Source organism: Giraffa tippelskirchi, chromosome 5 (genome assembly GCF_054371585.1).
Source record: "Giraffa tippelskirchi isolate mGirTip1 chromosome 5, T2T-mGirTip1v1.2.pri, whole genome shotgun sequence".
NCBI classification, from domain to species: domain Eukaryota; kingdom Metazoa; phylum Chordata; class Mammalia; order Artiodactyla; family Giraffidae; genus Giraffa; species Giraffa tippelskirchi.
This window is the reverse complement of record NC_137279.1, coordinates 2,022,363-2,038,623: the sequence shown is the minus strand read 5'-3', so window position 1 is coordinate 2,038,623 and position 16,261 is coordinate 2,022,363. Positions and strand designations below refer to the sequence as shown.

At 47.5% G+C, this 16,261-nt stretch overlaps 1 non-coding gene across 1 annotated transcript; it reads left to right on the top strand.

Moving 5' to 3' along the window:
* Positions 1 to 14,521: 14,521 nt before the first annotated feature.
* TRNAR-CCU (transfer RNA arginine (anticodon CCU)) lies at positions 14,522 to 14,594 on the top strand. The gene has a single exon. It is a non-coding gene; the product is annotated as a tRNA-Arg (tRNA).
* The last annotated feature ends 1,667 nt before the right edge of the window (positions 14,595 to 16,261 follow it).

Sequence of the window (16,261 nt, the reverse complement as noted above, 5' to 3'; positions counted from 1 at the left end):
ACCAAATGATTGCTTTTAAAGATATAAACACAAGCTTAATTTCATCACTAAGAATTATAGGTTATCACATCACCTAAACCATTAAACAAATGAGTTTGCCTTGAGAAAGTTCATTGTGCTCAGCTATATGAAACCCAGCATCTGCTACTTTAAATACTTATATTTGAATTGGCTAGATATGTTTAAAGTAGAAAATGTTATGCAGTGGGCATCTGGTTAAGAATTTGCAAGCAAAGATCCCTGCTTCTCATACTTTCACAGAAAATGAAAGTGATACTTAACTATCAAAATAAAAATCCTCTGAATCTACCTACGTGAGGCAACTTCCCCTTTTTCTGTTATTTTTAACCCCCACGAAGTGGAAGAGCTGAAAGAGATCTTTCCGTGCTGATGCAAAGAAACTGAAGTCTTTTTCTGTTCAGAAGTCATTTCAGAAGCCATTTCTTCAGGCAGTTTATCGCGTCTTTGAACAATGATACTTTGTGGTAAAATCAAGTGTTAATCATAGCTTGGGAAATCATAATCGGTTTTATAAGTGCTTTTGATTCTGCCAATGATTGAGTTCTGTGCATTTCTGGCATGGTGCTCAACGTCCTGAGAAACATTTACCAAATGTCTTTGGATGTTTGTCACCTTTAAAACCCCAGGCTGCTCCTTCAGCCTTGCTCTCCCCCTCCAGGGATGTTTCAGGGTGGTTTGATGGGCCCCGTATCCACAGTCTGGGCAGGCGGAAGCGAGGTTACAGACAGGATCGCCTTTCACTGGGCTCCTCTCAGGTCGGGAAAATGGGGCTGCTGCAGGCTGCCGTTTACCCTGCCATCTCTCGGCCTTCCCAGAAACAACACCTCCACGCAGAGCCGCGTGGCATGCTGTCTCCTGCAGTATTTGCGCCTTTACATGAGGGCAGGAGAGCTCAGAGACCCCCCTGGAGAGAAAGTTATGAAAGCCCTGGACCTTCTTCCTGGAAAAAAACGCAAGCACACAAAAATCCTGACCCTGAAGGCCTCCCATGCACCCACTCCTGAGTACACCACACATTCAGCAGCGCAGTCTCAGGTTTTGTGCGATGACAAAAAAAATCTGCAGCGTGGAAGAAAGTGGGCGATCCGGGAGGATCATTAGAATGGGAGATTCAGAAGGATAATTTTGACTTTTAGTTCAAAATTGGTTGTGTATTGAAAGAATTTTAAAAAATAAATAAATAACCTCCATCAACCTTTCCCTGCAGCCGAGAATGTTTGGATTTCAAAGTTAATCAGTGGGAAAGGCTCACTGGGAATTCCAGGTGACCTTTCCAACCGAGGCATGATGCTTTGACACCCCCGTGTTGATCTCGCAAATCCTCCCGGAGCTAACTTTCAGGCGGGTGACAGTCTGGAGCCTGGGGTCTGATCACTGGCTTGGTTCACAGCGGTGTCGGCTGGTCCTGTAACACTGGCGCAGCCCAGCCTCCTCTGCGGCCTCTGGGCTGCGCTGAACGAGCGTGCGCATGCTCAGTTGCTCAGTCGTGGCCCACTCTGCGACCCCATGGACTGTGGCTCACCAGGCTCCTCTGTCCATGGGATTCTCCAGGCAAGAATACCAGAGTGGGTCCCCGTGCCCTCCTCCAAGGGATCTTCCCGACCCAGGGATGGAACCCACATCTCCTGCATTGGCAGGCGGGTTCTTTACCTCTGAGCCCCCTGGGAAGCCCCTGTTCTGAACACACCCCCGTGCTTTCCTGATCTGGAGGCCTCCCCCTGCCTTGCTTCCCATTTTCCACCTAGGGAGGGGACGCACCATCGTTAGAGCATCTGAGAAGCTGCTGGGACTCATCCACCTGATCTTCCTCCCTAATGGGTGACTGGCAGACACCTAAAGAGCTATCGATTCACCCAGCCGGTCCAACACCCTGGTCTTTTCACCTGTCAGCATGCCCAAGGTACTGACCCAGAAACGCTTGGAAGCCTACACACGTCCCCTCCTCGAGATGAACACTCTCTTCACGAGGTCCCCCTGTGCCTGCTGTAGACTCGGGGAAGAAGTTATCTTTAACGTAGCCGGGGACACAACCTGATGGCTCCGTCTGCCCGGAGGACAAGAAGCTCTCTCAATCTGCTTTTTGTTCTCGTTGAGTTTGAGTTTTATCTTTGCTTTGTTACTCTCATAGCTCTCAGGTAGCGTGTCATTCCAGCAGCATGTAGTATTTTATCTTGAAAAATAATCATCGTTATTTTATGGGTGGGAGAGAGATTCCCCAACATGCCGTGTGTTGCTACAGCTAAAAGCGATTTGACAGACTCTTAGCTGCTGAAGCCACGAGCCTTAATAATGTCGCCTCTAGCCCGAGCTGGGCTGCTTCAGGAGTTTTATTAATGTAATAAAATGTAGCTTTTACAGCTATCTATAGCATGTAACTACAAATGCATATTATTGATATTATCAGTGTGATGCTTGAGTCTCCTTTTCCATTAATGGAAACGCTGCATTTTATACATGAGTTATACAAAGAATTAATGATGGTTTATACAAGTCTGTCTGCAAGTAGATGTTTTAGAAGCAATTATACTCATGTGAGAGCAATTCTGTCTTGAATAACAGCTTTTGTTCCAAAAGTTGATTTTAAATTCATTTGTTCATAAGCATGATCCTCACAAGGAAAAAAGTGAACACAGTCAGTTCAAGCTGGGGTGTTTTGTCTCTTTGTTTTCCAGCTGGGCCTGACGGCTTGCGGGATCTTAGTTCCCCAACCAGGGACTGAAGCTGGGGCCCTGCAGTGAGAGCATGGAGTCCTAACCGCTGACCCCGGGGAGCTCCCCTAAAGCTCAGTTTCATGAGAGAAGGGCAGATGTGCAACGCGGCATCTGTCCTTGTAAAGCTGTCCCTGTTCATCGTTTAAAAACTGAGGAACGCTTGTACGTCGCCTCTCTCTCCTAGAACTAGACATTCTCCGGCTGGTGCTGCACCTGTAGGTGGTGAAGAGGTTCACCGTGTCTGGATGGCACCTCGTGAGTGAGTCCTGGCACCGCAAGGGTGCACAGGTCACAGCGGAACTAACGTGGCCCCGGGCACCCCCGGCCCCTCTGCCCACTCTCGGTGGTGAGACCCACCCTTGTCATTCGTGCCCTGGGGACCCTCTGGACAGGATCTCAGGGCAGCTTCCCCCGCTTTCCTGATCTCTCCAGTCCATCTTTCTAGGACGACTGCCCTGCTTCACCAGATTTAGGCTTCCAGTGCCCTGGCCCGTTCTTTGTAACTGAAGTGTAGTTGATTTACAGTATCGTGTTAGTTTCAGGTGTACAGCACAGTGCTTCAGTTATATGTATGACCGTGTTAGTCGCTCAGTTGTGTCCAACTCTTTGCCACCCTATGGACTGTAGCCCACCAGGCTCCTCTGTCCATGGGATTCTCGGGCAAGAATACTGGAGTGGGTTGCCATTTCCTTCTCCAGGGGATCTTCCTGACCCAGGGATCGAACCAGGCTCTCCTGCATTGAAGGCAGATTCTTTACTGTCTGAGCCACCCGGGAAGGCCAGTTATCTGTATACATATGTCTATTGTTTTTCAAATTCTTTTCCCATTTATGCTATTACAGAGCATTAAGCAAAGTTCCCTGTGCTCTACAGTAGGTCCTTGTTGGTTATCTGTTTCAGCCCGTAATATTTAAAACAATGCTAACTCCAGCTTGATTACCAACGAAAAGACCATCTCTAAAACTCAGTGACATCAAGAGTCTAGTCTGGACTTCTTAAACCAGCAACCAGAGTTAACCGGAATTGGAATAAGAAATTTTGGTTCGCAGAAGGTGAAGAAAAACAACTTCTAGAACATGTTTCTTCACAAGAGGGGGATAGGCCTCATCGGGCTCATGAAACCTAAGAGGAAGAAGAGGTTGACATCCTGATTTCAGAGCCCGCAAGAGACAGGGGAGGCCGTGTGTTCCCAGGGCAGTGGCCAGGGGCCAGCGCCAAGCTGGGCTCTCGGAGGGCACGTACCTCGCCCGCTCACACAGGAGACAGCGGCCGCAGTCTCAGCCCCACTCCACAGATGAGAGACTCGGAGAGTACCGGAACCGAGTGGACGCACACGCTGTTTGTAAAGCGGGACGCGGCTTTGTGAAAACTGTCCCACCCACCTGTCGGGAGCCCCTCACCCCGCAAGGGCATTCACACCCGTCTCCTGCCGTGCGCTGCAGGCCCTGTTCATACCCGCGCTTTCCTTCTCTCCTGTCTTCTAGAAGGCTGAAGCCGACCACCCCTCTGGGTTTGTGTGTCCCGGCCTCGTTCTCTTCTTGGTGACCTCCACCCTCCAAGGACATGGTGTGACCAGCTGTGACCTGAGCCCTCCGGGAATCTGAGCGCACTCGCCGACCCTTCCCGGGATGCTCAGGGGTCCTCTGGGACTTTGACATTTGACAGAAAACCATGAATAAAACACGCGTGTAAACTTGGTCTCCGTCATCAGTGACTATACAGTTATTACTCAAAACCTTCCGCACTCAGGACTCAAGGTGATGACAAACGACACCACCGTAATGACCGCAGTAATTCACCGTCCTGGTTAAAGGTATTATTTAGCAAAGCCAAGGTTAATGCCATGTCGCGGAATGAATTAAAGGCGTTCGCAAGACTTGGCACCCACCTCAACTCAGCCACATAGCTGTGTCTCATACTCATCTCAAATTAAAAAATATCTTTCTTTGTAACAGCCTCAAAATACCTCAGGAGAGATTGTCGGAGCCCTCTTGAAAACTTTTTTCAGAACTTTTAGCCAATATCATCTTTTTAAGATAATTTTTTGAGTAATTTATGTGTCTGCGGTGGCACTGGGTCTTCACCGCTGCCCGTAGGCTCTCTCTAGTTGCGGCGAGGGGGGCTACTCTCTCGTTGCAGGGCGCAGGGTTCCCGTTGCAGCAGCTTCTGTCGTTGCGGCCTCTAGGCCGCGGGATAAGTCGCTGTGTGCGCAGCTTTAGCTACCCCACGACACGTGGGATCCTCCCAGACCAGAAATCAAACCGTGTCCCCTACATGGGCAGGTGGATTCCTATCCACTATACCACCAGGGAAGTGCTAACCAAAATAATCTTTTACTTTTTAAACTTACTTTCAAAACCCCTGACTATAGACTATATTGAAGATTAGGACAACGGGATTGCTTTTTTCATAACTAACAGCAGAGTCTCAGGAGAGTCTGGCCACCATTATTAGCCCAATGCTACCATGTGTGGATAATTCACTTTCATTAGTGGGAAAAGTCAACTCGTATTTTTTTTCAGAGAAGCCCTAGTTAGCCGGCTCGCAGACACGAGCCTCGCCCTGAAGGAGGGCCTCTGAGCAGGGGAGGAGGCACGCGTGTGCGGAGACTCGGCGTCCTGGTTCACCCGGAGGAGGCGGGGGCGCGGCTTACGCTGCCGGCTGCCCTGCAACCGCCCGCGTATGGGACGAGGGGCGAGCGGGCACCGCGTGTCTAAGGGCTCCGCCAGCTCACCTGTGGTGACATCAGCTGTTTGCAGACCCCTGGAGGGGAGGGTCAGTGTCCTCAGCCCACACCCCCCGCTGACCGTCCGTGCCACGGATCAGCAGCGATTCCACCTCATTAATATATAACCACGGAGGTGAAAGGAACCATTTCACAATCTGCAAGTCGCCCCGATTTTCAGATTCCTCCAGGTCGAAAGCAATCACCAGCCAGGCTTTCGCCCCACCCAGACATATTTATTCTTCCTCTTCAGATTCAAACCGTTCCCGAAGGCAAACAAAAAATACAGCAAACCCGGCCCGCTTGTCTACAGTATTTACATGCATTACATACCCTAAAAATATGTAGCTTATTAATGACTGATTTTCCAACCTCTTCAATAAGCCTTTTTATTAGCGTGACACTCCTTCGCTTACAAGTGTCAGACCGTCTCTCCCAGTGTGAGCTCCCTTCCTGGTATTTAATGTAAAGACAGAACAGTATTTATATCCCTCACAATAAGAGAACGGATTGTTTTCAGGTTATACAGCTGCGGTGTGATAAAGAAAGAAGGAACCTTACAAAATGATAAATATTTTCATTAAAAAACTTTAAAACTAAAAGTTCAAAGATATGTTCTCCTCTCTTATTTCTTGTCAAAACATGACTTAAGACCCAAAACTAATCTACTTTCAATTTTATTCCATATTTCAGCGCTGTCATAGTACTCAGCAGAGAGTATTGGAATACGATCATTTTTTATTTTGTTGATGTTACCGACAGCTTTATTTCACAAAGCAATCTTATACTATGTCTGCCAGTGGCAGGGCACAGAGGTCAAATAGTCTATCCTTACAGGTAGAGAGCTTATTAAATGGCACGTCTATTAAATCCGATGGACAACATAAAGAAACATTCCTGCAAAATACTTTAAGCATAGTTCAATGAAGATATGGCTCCAAAGGGTAGTAAATAATTTAAACGGAGACCAATAAGGAATTTGTTATATTTTTTACTAGCATCTTCAAAATTATATTTCAAACAAAGTGGTTAGAATAGAGAGAAACACAAAAGCTGCAGTTAACAGCCCGGGTTCAATGGCAAATGTTCCGGAATGTGGCTACTGCAAGGCAAATCCCAACATTAATGAATCAACAGTTCCATTGCCAAGTTCATTTTAAGAAATCCAGGCATAAATATTACATAATCATGAGCTGAGATAACTGCTTTTAAAAAATCATCTTCCTGACTGTCATTTTTATTCTTGTTTTGGAAAATGGTTAATTTTTAAATTCGGTGTAAGATAACATTCACTCAGGACAAAACTTCGCTTCTAAGAGAAAAAACTGCAGCAGCAGAGTGGTGTCCAAATAATGTGAAAAATATCTGCTTAATTGTTACGTGTTAAAGTATTGCATAATATTTTACATACACATAAAGTAGTGTATAATACCTGGTAGGAAAATCTAAGTGTGATTACCAAGAATTAGAAGAAAATTTTTGATACTGCAGGATTTTTTTTCCCCTGGTATCTCTGGTAACTCTTCAAAGATCAAAAAATTGAATCTTATCATCCTTTTAATCACAGTGTCTCCCCATGTATTTTATTAACCACATTTACAGAAAAGAAAAAGGGAACCCATGAAAGAGAACTCAGTTCCTTATCCTCATAGGCAAGCTGTGGGTTTTTTACCAAGACGACAGACTGAATCAGTACCTTTTAATAAGTTCATCATAAGTAAGAGTATTTATAACATAAATAAGAGACACAGTCTCTTCATCTTGATGTTGGCTACCTGGTCTCTGACCAGGCAGTTGGGTCTGTGGCCTCTTACCAAGAATATAGACACCTTGATCAAGGATCATTAATAGATTGGCCTGGTGGGATAATTAATTAGATTCAGACACATAGAGCCTGAGTTGTTAGAGTGGACAATTACCTTCTCTTCCAGCATTACTCCAAAGGCACCGTCCTTACTTCGGCACCCAGTAAATCATCTACCTAAAACGTATTTGCACCCAATCATTTTTTAAAGTCACAATCTTTGTAGTGTCAACTTGTCAAGGGTCAAAGGGAAGAGCAGGCAAGATTCCCAAATCAATCTGCTTGTAGAAACTGTCTCATTTCATTTCAAATTACCTGCTGTGGTTGAAGCTGGCGATGGACAAACCGCCTTCCTCCATAAACCATGACAGCCCAGGTCGAACGTGGCCCATCACTCATCAGGGTTTAGTCAGGCCGCTTCTGTCATTAACTACTTTTAAACGGCTGTGTGGGGTTAAGTGATCTTGCAGGGCAGTTGCAGATATAAATACTGTTTGGACAGTTTAATGTCAAGAGACAATTCCTCTGAGATGAAAACTGTGTAACCCAACAGAACAGTTGTCGATACAAGGATTAAGGTGCCTATGCTGTTCCTCAGAGCCCTGCCTTGACGTGGGTTTTGTGTAAGTCGCCCCAGAGGAGACTGAACGTGGGCCAGCCTGACACAGCTCCTAGACAGCGTTCTGAGAATACCGAAAACGCCGTCAGGCATTCAGAGGACCACCCTGCGGTAGGCGGTCTTAGAGTGTTTACACGTGTCCTTGAGAGGCTGACCGGAAAATGAGGGCGCCCGGCCGGTGTGGGCAGACCCCTGCCAGCAGCTCCAGAGCCTCAAGGTCAATTGGAATCTCAAAGGTCTACAGTTGACCGTAAAACCAGGGCGGGTGGTACAGCACCTTATGCACGAAAGAGTCACAGTGGGAGAAATCAGGCTGAAATGATGACCCCATCGCCCTTACAGAGCTCTTTCCTGAAGCCAAACACTGTAATATCTAAAGGTGACAACGATTAATATTCACCAAGTACTTAGCATATATGGGGCATGCCCTGACTGCTTTGCATGCATGACCTCATTTAAGTCTCACAACCTGATGAGAAATCTATTTTTAGTTCCACTTTACAGGTGAGAACCTATGGACCAGAACTGGTAATAATTTGACCCAGTCGCACAGCTGAATGATGGAGAAGTGAATAAACATTGTGTCTGGTTCAAGAACTGGTTACAATCCACTACATGCTAGACCACCTCTGCTATACTGATGCCCCCAGTGAGACATTCCACTTGCTGGATTTATAAAGTATTTATAATACACCTTGGCTTGCTGCCCTGTAGCATGCTTTAGCATTGTGCAAAAACAGTCTGAATCACTGGAAGAAGGGAGCTGTTAGTTACTCAGCTCCTTAAATCCAACCGGTATATAAACAACCCGAAGACTTTCCAGGAGGTGCGTGCATGTGAAAAGCCATTTCAAAATCATCAGTGTCTGTATGTTTTCTTCCCAAAATTGGTCTAACTGAGTAAACATCATGCCCATTCTATTTTTTTAACCCTATTCTCCACTGCAGTTCCCCAACCTTACTTCAAGAGGCACCCCCTCCACCCCCAGGGTCTTACCTGGCCCTCAAGGTGAGAATCTCCATGTCACCGAAGACTATCCAGGTCCCTGAAGATCCTCCCTGATTCACCCCGTGAAGAGACGCGCTTCACCCAAGAGATTTCTGTGTTTAAAACTCATCTATCAAATGTTGTAATATATTTATGGCATTTGATCACTTTCTAATACTACCTCGATATGGAAGGAAAATGTTAACCTTTAGGACCTTACAGTGTAGGAGTTAAAAACAAATTCAGTTTATGTGCAGTTTTGTAGCAGAGAATTACTGGGCAACTAGTAAGGCTTTGGAACATAAGGATCTTTCATCAGGATAAAAATCTGTGGGGATTAAGAATGGAGATACAATTTCAGGGAGAAAAAGTAACAATGTTATAGACAATGGTGATATGTTTTTTGAATGGATGCTGCTGAGCATAAACTCACCATGATACTCATATTTCTTGGGGTGCATTCAAATCAGTTTCTCAAACCTCAGCACTGTCAGTATTCTGCCCTGCTAACTCTTTCTTACATGTTGCATTGTAGCGTGTTAAGCAGCATGCCTGGTCTACACACACACACACACACACACACACACACACACACACATGCTCTTTCGCACTTGTGTGACACCAGGAATGCCTCCAGAAGTTGCCCAGATGCCTCCTGGGGGGCAAAACTGTCTCTGGTTGAGGATCTTTTTCTAGACGACCATTTTTCGTTCTATGTTTTGGTCCCTTGGTCCCAAGGCACGCGGGATCCTAGCTCCCTGACCAGGGATCGAACCCACACCTCCTGCATTGGAAGGCGAAGTCGTCATCACTGAACCACCAGGGAAATCCCGAGAAACCCCGAGAATCCTTAAACAAGTCATATAACGTTTCTCATAGATTTTTTCAAAATTTAATATTTAAATTTGTAATGAAAAATGTTAGATGTCCACTAGAAATTATGCAAGAGAGAACACAATTTTTTTTAAGAGGCACATATGGGCAAACACATTTCAGGAACACTGAGTTCAATAAACACATTGGTGGCCCGTGTGGGGTGAACAGAAAGAACGTCGGCTGAGCCTGGGACCCCGGGGGACCTCAGGTGGGGCTTGTCCCTCTCAACCTTAGCTGCCAGCTGACCCAGACCCACAGAATTTACAGAGTAGCTGGACCATCTAAAGGCAGGAGCAGTATCATATTACAAAATGGCAACTTTGAATACTCAGCAGCTTAAAGGAGCATAAATAATAATGAATATGCACAATTCCTCAACAATTTTAAAGTGATATTTTTTGAAGAATAAATTGGGAAGGTCAAGTTCAGGAGAATATGAAGAATTCCCCAGAAATGTTAGGACCAAAGGTCATAGATGACATGGGATTTCTTTTGACTCTGTTGTAGTCCGTGTGTCAAATTTAGCCATGCTTACTGTGAACTTACTGATGCTGGGAAAGACTGAGGGCAGGAGAAGGGGACGACAGAGGTCGAGATGGCTGGATGGCATCACTGACTCAATGGACATGAATTTGAACAAGCTCCAGGAGATGGTGAAGCACAGGGAGGCCCGTGCTGCAGTCCATGGGCTCGCAAAGAGTCGGACACGACTGAGCAACTAAACAACGACAACGAGAACTTGCAAAACTGTGTCCCTGTGATTATCTAGCTTCAAACTTGGGAGTCTGGACGGCCAGAGCCCAGACGTCCTTAAGTCTGAGCCACACACGAGAAGCCAGGCTGGAGAAGGAACCAAATCAGTTATCAGATGTGGCAGGAAAACCACAGCTCCTTTAAGAAAAAAGAAATTTCAGTGGAGACCATTCTATTTTTTTATATAATTTTATTTATTTATCCATCCTGTTATTTTATATTAGTTAGGTGGTCACTCAGCTACATCTATTGTACAATACTGGATATTTACAGCAATGATCCTCAAGTATCAACTAAATATCAGAGTGTAAGTACAACCCTCTTCTTGGATATCTTTAAAGATGTTTCTTTAAAAAAATGACTCAAGTAAGTTAAAAAATAAAAAGTTCATGGTAGCACAGCTAGGAAATGCGGATGGGCAAAACGGAGGAGATAAAATGACCCTGTTCTCCTCACTCAGAGATAACAAAAGCAGAATCTCGGGCGTATTCTTTTGAAACTCTGTGTTGAAACCGACAACTCGGGCTCTGTTTCCACCCCCGTTTTTTGCTAAAAATCTCTCCAGATGGCCCCTTTGATTTCCATGATCCTCTACAGCTATAATGCCCTTTAGACGGGTCGTCTCTACTGACCTTGGGGAGCACGTAAGTGAGGAAGCAGAGGCCCAGGCGTCTCAGGGGCTCCAGCCCACACCCAGGACTGTCCCCTGAGCTCCCAGCCTCCAACACCAAGAGTAGCAGCAGACCTGGAAGCGGCCACACGTCCACTCCTGGGTGAGCTGCCAACGTGAAAAGTTTCATGCATTCGATCCTAGTTAAGCAGGATCCGAGCAGAAACAGATTCACAGACACAGGGAACAGACTTGTGGTTGCCAAGGGAGAGGGAAATGGGAGTGTGGGGTTAGCAGATGCAAAGAACGGATGGGCAACAAGGTCCTCCTGTACAGCACAGGGAACTATATTCAGTGTCCTGGGATAAACCATGATGAAAAGAATATTAAAAAAGAATGCTATATGTGTATACCTGAGTCACTTTGGTGTACAGCAGAAATTAACTTGATATTGAAATCAAGTATATTTCAATTTAAGAAAAAAAAAAAACCATGAATCAGCCAGTTAAGGGTGCATTTGGTACCTGAATCTTTAAAAATCAAAAAAAGTCAGGACACCCCATCCTTGCACGTTCAGAACAATCTTTCTGGAAAGTGCTGCCTGAGCTCTCTCAGGCTGAAGCTTTATTACTGCATCCGTGAACACAAGGCCCTCCTGGCCATGAGGCCAGGCACAAACAAAAGCTTAGAGACAAGAAACTACGTACTGATGAGAGGGGTGTGGTACCACGTGAGCCAAACCCTGCAGCACCCAGAAAGCGGAACAAAAGAAGCGGCGGGGGGCTTCCCAGGTGGCACTGGTGGTGAAGAAGCCGCCCGCAATACAGGAGCTGCAGGAGACACAAGTTCAATCCCTGGGTCGGGAAGATCCCCTGGAGGAGAGAATAGCAACCTGCTCCAGTATTCTCGCCCGGAGAATCCCATAGACAGAGGAGCCTGGTGGGCTACAGTCCATGGGGTCACAAAGAGCTGGACTCGACTGAAGCTACTTAGCACGCCTGCAGGGTGAGGCCGACACAGGCGTTCATGTCCTCGGCCTGTGTGCCCAGCAGCGTCCTGGGCTCCTGGGACATGACGATGCAACAGCCCAGGCAGCCAGCTGCACCTGGACCAGCCAGGCATCTTCGAGTGCAAGCCCTCCTGCCCCTCCCTCACCAACAAGGCAGAGTTGTCCTCCCTGACCCTCGCTTCCTCAAGGAGGAAAGAAAAGGAATGTGAGCCCATTGTACGGAATCGGGTAAGATCTCTGCACTACCTGGCACGCGGGAGAACCACACTTGTCCTTAGTAGAAACTCACCTGGACGGAGAGTTAATTAGGTCCGAGCAACTGTGCTGTCACGTCACATGCTTCAGGACATTTAACCCTGTCACTCGGGTTCATCCTGCAGTGAGGACTTGGAGGCCTGGTAAGTGGCTCAGGCGCGTCAGTCACCAAGGGTCAGGTCAGAATTCAAATCCAGGCGACATCTCTCCAGAGCTGGGCCTTATGGACCCGCAAAGGACATCTGTTGTTGTGGTTGTCAGTACATTAAATGAACAGCAAATCTCTAGGGATAACAAACTGCAAAGAGCTGGAGGTACCCACGAATCTTCAAACATGAATGTTATAACTACAATATGTGAGACCGATTTGGGACGGACGTCCCTGGTGGTCCAGTGGTTTGGACTCCGCGTTTTCACCGACAAGGGCATGGACTCAGCCCCTGGTGGGGAATCTAAGATCCCAGGAGCCACAGGGTGCAGCCTGGGGGAAAAAAAAAGGAATGAAACCGATTCTACGCAACTTCTACAGAAGCAGAATTTTTTACATGGGGTTAGTACAGTATGTTTTATATAATGGATCAACAAAATAGTAATAATGCTGATTTCATTATTGTTCTGAGTCCAGTGTCTGCTGGCCAGGGTTAGCACCATCAGCATTACGGGTGCACACGACCTAGGGGTGAGGTGGGAAGGCCACACTCTGGCCCCTCGCCCAAGGACCCAGCAGAAGCCGCTTTCCGATGGGGGGCTGGAAGGCCAACGCTGGAGGCCCTGAGGGACCCCACCCCACCCCTCGCCACCCGGATTCCTTCCCAGCTCCCCCTGGCGGCCGCATCCGAGAGGACGCCCCCTCCCCGCCCCTGCCCCGGATGTGACCTCGGCCCTCTGGTCCCAGTCTGCTCGCTGCTTCTCCGGCCTCCCCGCCCGCCCACAGCGCCCTCTCCAGTCCCCGCCACTGCCTCCTACATCTTCAACCCACGGTCTCGCCTCCTTGTCTCTGAAAACAGGCGGGAGCGGGAACCCCCCACTCTCCAGGCTCTGCCTTCACCTACCCACCTTCCCCCAGGTCCCTGCCCTCTGTGGACGGGGCATCGCTGCCCTGTGACGACATGCAGAAGACGCGCTCCAGCCTTGCAGAAAGTGATAGATCCTCCTAACCTGCCAGGACAGCCCTGCTGCTTGCTAAAATGTTAAAATACTTGCGTGTCAGTGGGTCCATAGTCACAACCCTAACACTCCCTCCCAGAGCCGCTGCCTCTGCACCCTAGCCCAGGACCCTGAGACCAGCCGGCGTTCCAGCCACTGCTGCGTGGAGTCTGAGCCCGGGGTGGGGGTGGGGGGTGCTTCCAGAACCTGCTGCCCCTTCCCCAGCCCACAGCCTAATGCCAACCGGTTGGTGCGTCGGCCATATTGACTGTTGAGTGCTTTGGATCTTCGCCCTGGGTGACAGCAGGCCCCTTTTAGAGAGGCACCTTTGGACTACATCCCTGAATCCAGGGAACTGGAGAGGCTGGAACCCAGGGAGGAGCTGGGGGTGGGAGCTGCCCCTGCAGGAACGGGCTGGCCCCCTCCAGTGAGCTCTCCCTGTCCAAGGCAGGCAAACGCCCAGGTCTTCGCTATGTCCGCTGGAAGCTGGGACCAGGAAGTCCCCAGGCAGCATGCTGGGGCCATCAGTATCATCTGTAATCATGTCATTTCTCTCCTACCTGCCCTGGGGAACCAGGACATTTAAGCAGAAGCAAACATAAAATGGAAGATGAGCAGTAACTCAGATCCGCCCTGGGATTACTCTGCATCCAGCCAAATCAGAGATTACAGAGCTGCCATCTGACCCAGAAAGTAGAAAACCAAAGTGGACAGTGACCGTATAATCCATTTATAACCATCCTCTTAAGAGACGCTGGATTTTGTAAAAGGCTGAATGTTGTAGGAAAAAGCCAACTCTGGCAGGAAGTAAATAAATCTAAGTGGTGTGTGTTTGCTTGTTTATTTAGCAAACTATTCTGAGTGCATTTGGGCTCCAAAGAAACTTCTTAGATGTTTAATATTCAGTCTAGAAATATAACCGTTCTTTAACACATCCCATAACTTTGCAATATCAATTGTGTGGTAAATTTGTAAGAGGGGCATTTAAGAGGCAAGAGAGGAACTTCCCTGGTGGTCCAGTGGCTAGGACTCTGCACTCCTGATGCAGGAGGCCTGGGTTCGATCCCTGGCCAGGGAACTAGATTCCACATGCTGCAACTAAGATCTGGCGCAGCCAAATAAAGTGAACATTTCTTTTAAAAGGCAAGAGAAAAGGCAGTTTGGTGCTTTCTCAATAAGTTAGACATAGGACTACTATTGTTTTGTTGTTGAGACGCTCAGTTGTGTCTGACTCTTTGCGACCCCGTGGACTGAAGCCTACCAGGCTCTGCTGTCCAGAGGATTTTCCAGGCAAGAATACTGGAGTGCGTTGCCATTTCCTTCTCCAGGGGATCTTCCTGACCCAGGGATCAAACCCACATCTACTGCATTGCAGGCAGATTCTTTGCCAGTAAGCCACCTGGGAAGCTCATACAGAACTACCAAACAACCCAGCTATTCCACGTTTAGGTATATACTGGAAAGAATTAAAAACAGGTTTTCAAATAATAACTTGCACGTAGATGTTCACAGCAGCATTATTTACAACAGACAAAAGGTGGAAACAACCCCGATGTCCACTGACAGATGAATGGATGAATGAAACGTGGTCCACCCACACGATGGAGCTCAGCCGTAAAAAGCAGGAAGCCCTGACACACGCTACAGCAGAGATGAGCATCAGAAGCACATTCTACACGAAAAAAGCCCCATCAAAAGGCCACGTACTGTGGGATTCTGCTGTGTGAAATGTCCAGAAGAGGTGAGTCCATACACAGAAGGCGGGGACCCAGCAGGGAGAGATGCGGATGGATTTCTCCATGGGGGCGGGTCTCCTGCCTGGAGGGGCAATGCTTAGGAGTTGGACCATGGTGATGGTCTTGACATTGGGAACATGCTAAATGCCACTGAACTGGACACGTTGGAATGGTTAAACTGGTGAATTTTGTCATATACTGCATCACAATTTTTTAAAAAGGCAGGAGTTAAGAGAAGACCAGGCGGGTGTGGGGTCCTGGATACCTGGTCTGGTGCCCACAGTTCTCGAGAGCCTCTGCGTCAGCCTCCTCTCCCCGCCAAGCAGCCCCCTAAGCAGCCCCCCGGCCCCATCCCCCAAAGCAGCAGCTTCTTGCTCCCACAAAGAGCAGAGTTTCCTCCCAGCTGGCCCTGTTTGTTTTGTTATTTTTTCTTTTAAGAACTCTGATTGGGTTTTGAATCTTCAATATTTAACTTCTTTAATCGCACTGCGAACACTTTTGTAAAGCGTTTATTTTCCTGATGCTTTAAAGAAACTAAGGACAGACTATTTCTTCCTTTCACAAATAAGGCGTGGCTTGAGCAAACCAGAAACAGTCAACTCTGTTTGTGAGTGCGAGCCTGGTCAGGAGGGCCAAGCCAGAGAAGCTTCAGGTTGAAAAACCCATTTGTCGGCCCCTGATTATAGCCTTAAGGCTGGCGGGCTGACCAGCTCTCAGGACGAGGTCTTGAGGAGTAAGAAGGATGGCTTCTGCACCTGGAAGGCGTCACAAAATCAGCACAGAGCTCTCCTCCTTTTAAGGTCAGGGCGTCTGCACACATGCGTGCAGACAATACAAACATCACCACATTGTTCACTACCAGGAATAGAAGCAGCTCATTTTTTGTCTGTGGAAAATATGGAAAATTCTTCCACATACACTCAAGCCCACACATAAAAAGGAAAAAAAAAAAAGATACAATTTTAGATTTCCTATAGATTTCTGAGTCCAAAACAACATCTAAGGCTGC